The sequence below is a fragment of the Sinohyriopsis cumingii genome, chromosome 6 (genome assembly GCF_028554795.1).
Source record: "Sinohyriopsis cumingii isolate HCF-2022 chromosome 6, ASM2855479v2, whole genome shotgun sequence".
NCBI classification, from domain to species: domain Eukaryota; kingdom Metazoa; phylum Mollusca; class Bivalvia; order Unionida; family Unionidae; genus Sinohyriopsis; species Sinohyriopsis cumingii.
The window spans coordinates 56,418,939-56,428,911 of record NC_142966.1 but is presented as its reverse complement, the minus strand read 5'-3'; the positions used below and the strand labels follow the sequence as shown (position 1 = coordinate 56,428,911).

At 35.8% G+C, this 9,973-nt stretch overlaps 1 long non-coding RNA gene across 1 annotated transcript; it reads right to left on the bottom strand.

Annotated features, from left to right (window-relative positions):
* Window positions 1–3,520: 3,520 nt before the first annotated feature.
* Window positions 3,521–7,882, bottom strand: LOC149796988 (uncharacterized). The gene is made up of 2 exons (XR_016421488.1): window positions 7,101–7,882; window positions 3,521–5,522 (listed from the first exon to the last, which is right to left on the bottom strand). It is a non-coding gene; the product is annotated as an uncharacterized LOC149796988 (long non-coding RNA).
* Window positions 7,883–9,973: the final 2,091 nt, after the last annotated feature.

Below are 9,973 nucleotides of genomic sequence, written 5' to 3'. Positions count from 1 at the left end.
ATAACCTAGTTTATTTTAGAGTTTTCCAATTAAATAATTGAGATTGCAAATTCGTTTTTGAAAAAGTTGGAAAGCAATAAAGTTAAAAGAATACATTGGTTTGCCTATTTTAATGACGAATGTAATGTAACCAAACGGATATGTTTGGTACGATTGTTTACTACTATCAAATTTCAAAAAATAAGTTCGATCGAACGTTAATGCAAGAGAGTAACCAACATTGTATTGTTTTTGTTAGATAAATGATAATAACATATAAAAAGAAAAGAAAACGAGAATGCAAAGGATAAAACCCAAGAGATTTTAGGAAATATGATCTAAATAAAACGTCACCCTCAAATTGATTCTTGAATTTGTGATTGATTTGCGACAATAATTATTGTTAAATCAAACATGAAATAGCACGAGGTATCTTCTGTCATTTTGGGTACGGAAACCATAAGCGATGAGTACATACCATTATACAATCTTTAAAGAAAAATAAAGCTTATGGGATACGTCATATTGAAATTTCGGTATCAGTATAACAGGATTATATAATTCAAACTTTCGCTTGCCTCTACAAAATAGTTATTGTAACACAACTGGTGTTGGAGTCGTCACAAACAGAGGCACATACCTAGATACATTAGCCCTAACCAATTTTGACGTCTGTCTCTATTCCTTACACCAAGAACTCTACCCTCATTTTGGTGGTGAGTGAGACGGAGACGGTGTGCGCAATGAATGAAAATTTAATTGAAGGCGAAATATTTACACGTTTGTGACTGTTTTGTTCGACAAGATAGTTCCTTAGCCTCTATTGTACACCTTTTGTTCTTTCAGTGACTCTCAACTTCAAAAGTACTTTCATTGTCAACAAGAATGATCTGACGCTTTCTCGGATGATCAAACGTATTTTCCAAATGCGTTCACCCTTTAAGAAGTTTTATTCAGTATAGAGTCCATAACCATATGGTTCAAAACTTATGCCGTTCTTCTCCCAATACGAGTTCCCTTGTACGAATCATAGAAATCAAATGTGTGTGTGTGTGTGTGTGTGTGTGTGTGTGTGTGTGTGAGAGAGAGAGAGAGAGAGAGAGAGAGAGAGAGAGATGGAGAGATTTGGCTTTAAGAATTTTCCAGTTATCGCTCCGATGTCTACAGTGTAGCAGTTTATAGTGACGTCTAGCGCTGGGGCATCATGCCGCAGACATGTAGCATAGTGCCCCACCCAGTCACATTATCCTGACACCAGGCCAACACTATATAACATCTTAATGCTGAGCGCCAAGTGAGGCAGCTGCCAGTACTACTTTTATGTATTTTGTATGACTTGGCAGGGGCTTGAACCAGCGACCTACCGCATCTAAGGCGGAAGTTCTATCTACTTAGGCCGCCATAGCAGCCATAAATTTCAACTGATAATTGCTTTTAAACGCGTTATTAAAATATGCCAACATAAATGAACACGACTGCGAATTTCCCGTATAGTTTGCGAGCACAGAGCGCCAATCGCGGAGTTTCATGACAATGCCTGCATCAATATACAAGTTATCTATAGAGTGTATGATTTTAATTTTTTTGTTGTTGTAGAGTTTAACGCCATTTTTCAGCACACGATAGGCTATACATGGCGGCCAGTATTAATGATGGTGGAGGAAGAACCCGGGAAATCCCTGGAAAGAACCACCGACCCTCGAGAAGCTACTGGCAAGCTGTCTCACATACCCACAATGGCCGAATCCGAGACTCGAACCAGACAGAGATGAGATGACAGTGATCCGTAACGGAGAGCGCTTTAGACCACTCGGCCACTCGGGGCCCCTGTATGATTTTAAAGATTTTCAACAGCCGGTGTTTGTCTTAAAATCGGAACAAGTTGGAACAAAGTCGAAGATTACCAATCACTTAGACTTATTTCAGTTTCTACTATCTGACAGAGAAATACTTGTAACAAGTTACAACACATCAAAATAGTTTGGAATAAACAAAATAGACAATAACTGAGAAGAAAGAAAAAGGACACACCTTGCCAAGTAGAAGAGCAGAGTCAGTTAAATACATCACTATATAATCATTCAGTGACGCCACAGTCAGTAAGCTGCGCTTTTCTTATGCTGTCCCTATTTCTTAATAAGTGTTTATTAAAACTTGAACATGCATTTTTCCAAGCGTGTTTCGGAACTTAGTGTGGCACGATGGCACTAACGGCAACCTAATCTGTACATATATCACCATGTCCGGGTAGTGAACGAAAGCCTTCATTCAGAAACATTAGACGATGAGAATGATTAATTGATAGCTTATCTAAGTCGAAAGGACACATACTAATGTTCAAGTATGTTTTCTCCTTCTTTTTAGGATTTTCGTGTCATTTTAATGCGAATATGTATTTTTCTGTATAATTGCTGATTAACTTAAATGAATGTCATTCACAGTAAAACGAACAGAGTCTAACCATGTTGTATAATAAAACGTTTGCCCTTTTAGAGTCAAACTAATAGTTCTTATGTCTGTATGCAGCTTCCAAATGTGACTGAGTAATCTTTGTACTACTACCTTTTCTACAGTTTATCCAATAAAGGAACACTTAAGGATAACTTGTTGTTTTAAAAGAATAATTGTTCCAGAAACAATTATTTAAAAAATCACCGTTTTCTAATGGCGTTTTCGTAATTTTAACTTATGACTCTCTGCACAATAGATAGATCTCGATTGAAGAGTAATCTAACGGCCTTTCCAATAACGGTATCTCTCTCTAATAAAGAGTGTGTAATACTGGTATATAATCCAGTAATTAATTAGAAAGATCTTGCTGCTACTGTTTTAACTGACCAGTTTTAAAAAAGTTGAGAGCTTCAACATAATAGTCATTATAGTTAAACTGGCTCATGCATCTTTAATTTGTTTTTCTTTGCAATGTCTATTTGTGTGTAATGATATTCTTTTCAGATTATTCACAGTGGTTTCTTGAACATGTTAATGATATAGTTTGAACATTTCTGGAATACTTTTAATATCACTATGTTTACAAGCTTACCTTTAGAAACCTGTTGTAATATCTTTTTAAATTTTCCTATATGCCTCATATTTGTTATGGATATATTTTGAAATTTGATATGAGCTCTTTTATACCTCTTGTCGTGAACTTCGCATCAATGACTTTTGCAGAATGATGGCTTATTTTTTCATTTTCTTATTTTTCTTCCCCGGTCGCCTACACATGTTTTAATATTTGGATCTCAGTTTGATTCACATAAAGACCTTGACTGTAGGAGACAAAGAGCAACTGAACTTTACAAGTTACTAACTTAAACGCTTTTAACGTTGATGAATATAACATAACATACTCAAATACTATTAGAACGATACCGGAAAGGCTCTCTAATTAAATATAGCTTTAAAAATGCATTCATGGCACACGCAGTCTCATTGTTATCTAAAGATTGTTAAGAGGCAGAAGAGGTTTCAGCCACACAAAAGACGACAACATTATTGTTTCAAACAATGAACAAAATGAAAGTAGAAGCCCACATGCACTTGTATCAATTATTTATTAAGACAAATTGTGACAAGGTCTACAACAACAATTATAACAATTATTATAACGTTTGTAAAGGTGTACAAGAACAAATAAGACAATCATGAAGGAAAGGTCATATGAAGACTTCCTTTATATGGACTGTACCAGTCTGAATATAACATGCTAATATATGAACTGTACCAGTCTGAATATAACATGCTAATATATGAACTGTACCAGTCTGAATATAACATGTTAATTGAATAAGTAATGAAAATGTTTGCGGGAATTGTCTAGGACATCATATCACACACTCCCAAGGATAAAAGAGCTTTTCTACTTCCAACACAACACGTTTTAATCCTGTAATGCAGTTCGAAATTTTGTTTTGATAAAAGTATATTTTATTTCAAAATAATCTTCATATGACGATCATCGGAATTTCTTTCAGATGAGTTCCTTAAATTAAATTATTTTGAAACTCAATTTACTCTAATGAATATGACCGCAGGTAAACATAAAGCGACAATTAAACACGCAAATGCAAATACAATGACTTGACTCATGTATCCCAAAACGCGGTGCAGTTAGTAAATTCTATGTTATTGCATTATCTGAGTAAACATATTTGTATAACTCTTAGGATACAATCACTTCCTGCATACAGAACAAAGGAATTATGTTCATTGATCATAATCCCCAGCATATCGATAAAGATTATTCATTATAATGTGATATCAGAATCAGAGACTTTACAATAACAGTAAATAATATTTCAAAATATCTAAATTGAAATAATAAAGACAACAATTCTTTCACAATAATACACATACTGCAAAATTAATGTTCATACATCACACATTGTTTTCTCGTTCAATATCAGTCTGACGGTTAAGAAAAAAATAACTATATACATAATTCGGTACAGATAGCGGTTAATTGCTCTTTAAGTTTTGACTCTCAAACAAGCAAAAGTGAAAATCAAAAACATGTATCTTTTTAATTGGTTAAATTTTCTAAATAAAAAATATGGCTGGACACATTGTGATACACACATGAGTTGCATGGTGTGCTTGGAATGTTAAATAGCTACACGACCTAGATCATGATGACTTCAATTCCATATGTTCTGCAGTTAGAAAACTTTACATCAAACTATGGCATGGAGACAAAAATTGCTTCGAGCGAAGGCTTGTATTTAAGGTCTCGCTTTCAAACATTCAAAAGTGAAGTTCAAAACCTTTATGTGTGACTTCGGTATTAATATTTCTAAATGAAACGACACCTTTGTGTTGCACGGAAAACAAACAGAACGAGCAAAAATCACACGTGGTCAATTCATAATACGTCATATATGTCAGATGTATATTCATTTTCTCATACATACAGAATTTGACACAAGCATGCTATTGACGTATGACGACATTCAGACTGGGTTATGAATTGTTGTATAGTTCTGTGAAAAGGAGGCAATCGACTTAGAAATGCCCATATTATAAAAGATAGGAAATAATGAGTAATTAATGACTAAGAAATGATGATACAATATTTACTTAATATTTAATGAGAACGGAGTCAATAATACTCGGTTTATCAAAGAATATATCTATTTTTTATTTCTATTTAAATGCAAATGTTATTCAGATAATCTATACATTAAGTAATACATCCATTTTAATGATGATAATTTTAAGGACATCCGATGTTATCATCGTAAACATTCATCTTCCAAAGCATCGAAATTATAATAAATAATCATCACGTGCATGTGCAATACAAAAACAAAATTGAACCCTAAATATGGTACATGTTTCCTGTCGCAAACATCATGTTTTGACCCTTACTATTGCAGGAAGTGGTTTCTGTAGGGGTTTGACATCAATAGTAGGCACGCCATTTGGTAGGTTCGTGATAGGGGTCAGACCTTGTTTGGGGGTCAGCTTAGTCATTAGCACCGGAACGTCATTAGCAAGAACGTTCTTCAGTTTCTCAGGTCTGTTATCAGGAGATGATTCTGCTGTTGAAACAAACATATATATCTTTAACAACAGCTAACGACGTACCTTAGCACTTACTTACTGCCTGACTGCCTTAATCACAGTTAGATAAAAGAAACAATAACTAATCAATATTTAAACAAAATAAAATGAGACGATGTGAAAAGAGGCATGGAAAGAATCCACACAAAACGTCTACCCATATTACTAGTTGTGATGACGACATACATGTATCATATTCAAGATTAATGCACCATTTTACAGGTGAATCGATAAATACTTTACACTACCGTTTCGGGGACAGTCGAGCGTACACAAGTTGGCGAAGTGTCTGTGGGACGGAACCCTCAATGGGGGCCCACGAGACGAAGCCACCGGAAGTTCGTGTATTTAAAGTTGTGTCAGGGTACAATTTGAACGATCCGACTGTCAAGAAAACTTACTGTAGGAAACTTTTGCACTCGATATGTGTGTGTGGTGAGGGGTCGTCCCTGCATACGAACTGCATACGAAAAGAGACTAACAAGCTCAGCGGAGCTTAAAATATCTGACAAACTGCATAATGTATGTACGTCTAATCTTTATAACCTTGGTCTCTATGTCAATTTCTCAAACCATATTCCTAGACTAAACTATGAAGATAATTTTGTTGTAAATAATAAAAGAGTTTATTGGTCATGCTGTGATACGTATCCATAAATTACTTGTCACTAGGGCAATTTCATTTCCGCTGCATAGAAAGTACCCGAGAGTTCCTTTTGTATTCCTTCATGAGATGGAGTATTGGAAATCAGCGAGACAAATTATAATTGACACAGTGAAGCTAATTTTATTTCTGAATGACCCCTATATGAACACTACAAATTTGATAGTTATTGACATTAATTCTAAACAAAGCATAAAGAAGAATTCATCTGGTTATCTTTTTTTTTATGGCCCCCTATATTTTCCCAATTTCTCTTATTTACGAAGGTAAGTACATCTTATTATGTACTCATTTTTTCCCGTTAACTTTACATTGTCATAATCGTGCAGTATTACCCGATACTGAACCAGCGCAACGTTTAAAGAAATTTACAACGTGTCACAATCTTTGCAAACGGGAAAGGTGTTAATCAGAAATTCGAAGATAAACCCTTCGAAAAGAACATAGCTTTTTCAAAAGCAACACTTACGAGATTAAAAGTCTCATTGTAACAGAGGGTATGTTGAATTATTGGGTCCAATCTCTCTCATCATAATATGAAATTGCGTTTAATCCGTAGTCACTGGTTTTCTTCGAATATCACCAGCATGTTTCATCCTCTGTGGCACAAGATGCCAATAACTTTGGAAATGAGACCTATTTTTACAAACAGTTGCCGCGGTGACATACGAATTAAATTCAGTGGCTTCTTCTTATGACTTGTTTTTCATTTTCTTAAGACAAAAGGCAGTTACAAATATAATATCTATAATTGTACAGCAGTATATTTGTGTGGCTATCTTTTCAAAATCGATGTTAAGAAACAGCTCACATATACGTTCGGAATGTATAGACAAACAATATCTAAATTTTGGTACTAATTTTCCCACTCTAAAAATTTTGATTCGCTTACCTTTCTGATTTTTCTTTTTTTCCTCAAAAGGAATAACTCCTGTCTTCTTGAACCTCAGGCAGTATACCAGTACTATCACGGTTACTAGAATAGCAATGGCAAGAAATCCACCTCCTGCTGCCGCTCCGATAACAGTCCAATTGATTCCGTTCGCAGATGATCCGCTGGATGTTTCATTACCACTGCGACTGGTGGTTCCTGACGTTGTTGTTGTTGCTACTGTTGATGTCGTAGGCGCTGCTGTTGTTGTTGTTGTCGTCGTCGTTGTCGTCGTTGTCGTCGTTGTGAAGGCTTATAAAATACAAATAGATAGAATCGATCGTCTGGACACTTGATTCAAATGTTTGACACCATTAGTACGTATTTCTTTATAATTTTGTTCACTTTAATTAAGCAACATTTTATTTCATATTTGAGTCCATTTACATCTTTCTTTAACAGCGTACGTTTCTTTAATTATTATATATTCCATTAAATAGAATGAGTAAAATCAAAGAGCCATTAAAATATAATAGTATGGTGATTGATTGATTGATTCCATTAAATAGAATGAGTAAAATCAAAGAACCAGTAAAAATATAATAGTATGGTGATTGATTGATTGATTGGTTGACTGGTTGATTGTTTGATTGATTTGATTAATTCATTATTTATTTATTTATAAAACGTACATAAATGAAACAGTTACTTTTCATAAAATGTATCTATTAGGATAAAGAATCATGAAAACGCTAAAATTATACAAAATAATCATATTAAAAGATGCAAATTCATACTTACGACAAAAGTCTGCAAATTAAAATATTAACAATTTTACTGTTCTGCATATGACTGGAACAAAAAACAATAACCATTTGCATAATTGATTAATGTGTAATGAACTAATCATGGCTATTAATTAGTGGAAAAAGGATTAATTAATATATAACCATTGATACAGAGTGTAATTAAAGAAACATCAGTCTAAATATATTTATTTTTATGTAATAATTGAGTGGAAAACAATGAACATAAACAGAAGTAATGTATCTATAATGTTGAAATGATTATCACACCATGGAGTCTATTGCTTCTTCACAGAAGCACCATTTATTCAACATACCTTTCCAACCAGCTAATGATTGGGCAATAAAACTTACGATGCACATACAGAAGTCCATCTTGACATATTTCAAATTATATGCAACAGTAGCATAGATTTAATCGCAGTTCTACACTAAACGTAGGAGAGCCCTTTTATCTTATGGATAAGGGATCTGGACCATCTAAACGGTGAGGTGATGGTTGGGGGTTCTGAACCAAATGTATGTATTCCATGGTATTTTTTAATGTAAGAAATAATGTGGGTTCTGAAACCCATGTTATTCTATTGAGAAAACCCTGGCGGTTCTGGACCGTTGGATGATGATCATATCGGTGTGGTTTCTGTACTACTATGTGCATATTAAACTTTTATTATCGGTATAAGCATCGTTTCCAGAAGCGTCAAAGCTACCGCCATGGCCATGGCAATGGTCATTAGCGTCAACCGAGTTGGATGCGAGCATCAAAGACTCCCTTGATATTTTGAGACTTTTCGATGAGGCTGTGGTAATAGGTAATAAGGACCCAAGTTATAATCCGCCGATGATTTTTGTGAGAAGGATGAGGATCAGAATGTTGATGAAGATGACCAGTGGAGGAGATGTTATATCAATCAGAGACCCACGCAGCGATACAAGCATCAATATCATATCAAGAATACACTCAAGCGTTTTAATCAGACTTCGGCACAACGAGATCAGTTTGGCAGTGGATTAAACTGGTAACGCGTGCTCTCCTTCCAGGATACATGACATTCTTCAAGTTTGAATACGTGTTCAGGCGTAATTTGCAGTTCATGGGAATACCGGGGCAACCTACAAAATGCAAACCCGTTTCTAGAAAAAGTATGTAAGCAGCTTATGATAAAATTACTTCTTATGCACTGGCACTGGCGACAGGGTCTCCAACGCCGCAATCGCGATCCAGGATAACCAAACCATTTGAGAGATAATTTTACCTTTCGTTGAAAGGGCATTCTCGATTCTAAACATGTCCTGGTTGGTTTTCCACGACGTGGTCAGCCACAGATCGGCAAACTGCTGAACGTAAATCTGGTGTTGCCGGAAATAAAGCTTTTAGGTGAATCGAGCCAGCGTGGTTTCTAACTAGAGTGCATGGTACGTCGATGGCGTGATTTTGGATTTCTACAGCATGAGCCACGTCATGGTGAACAGGCCAATAGAAGCTCCAGCCACTTTGTATGTGTACTGCGTGGGATAATCTCTTTCAGAGATAATAATGTGCTTGGTGCATCTCAATATGGTACGGATATCGCGGCACACTCCACAAAAGCTGTTCAAAGGAAGCATCTTGATAATTTTCCTGCGTGAATTGGTGACATTTCGCCATGTGTCAAATCCCTGATTGAAATTTACACTACGTGCCTGTGCTAACGCGGAAGCGGTGGAGTTTGACAGTTCCTACAGTATCTATGGAAGATAACGCCATCATTTATCCATCCCAAAACTCTAGCGGGTAGATAAACGAGAGCGTTAGCATCTTCTGTTTCGGTCATCGTGGCGACGTTTACATGTAATGCACCTGTGCGAAACTCATTACTCATTGCGGAACCCGCGTTGGTGTCAATGAACCACCACATGCTGACGGCGCATGATCACATGTAGTTGTCGATGTATATGATCAAATTCAAGATCGTGCTGGTCTATCGTAAGTAGCCGTTGATCTCTTCCATTGTCTGATTGTTTTGCTGATACCGTGCCGACTTGAAGCGTTACCTGAGATCAGGCGATATAATTCCCTCCGAGGTCAGGTTGGATTTTCACATGGAC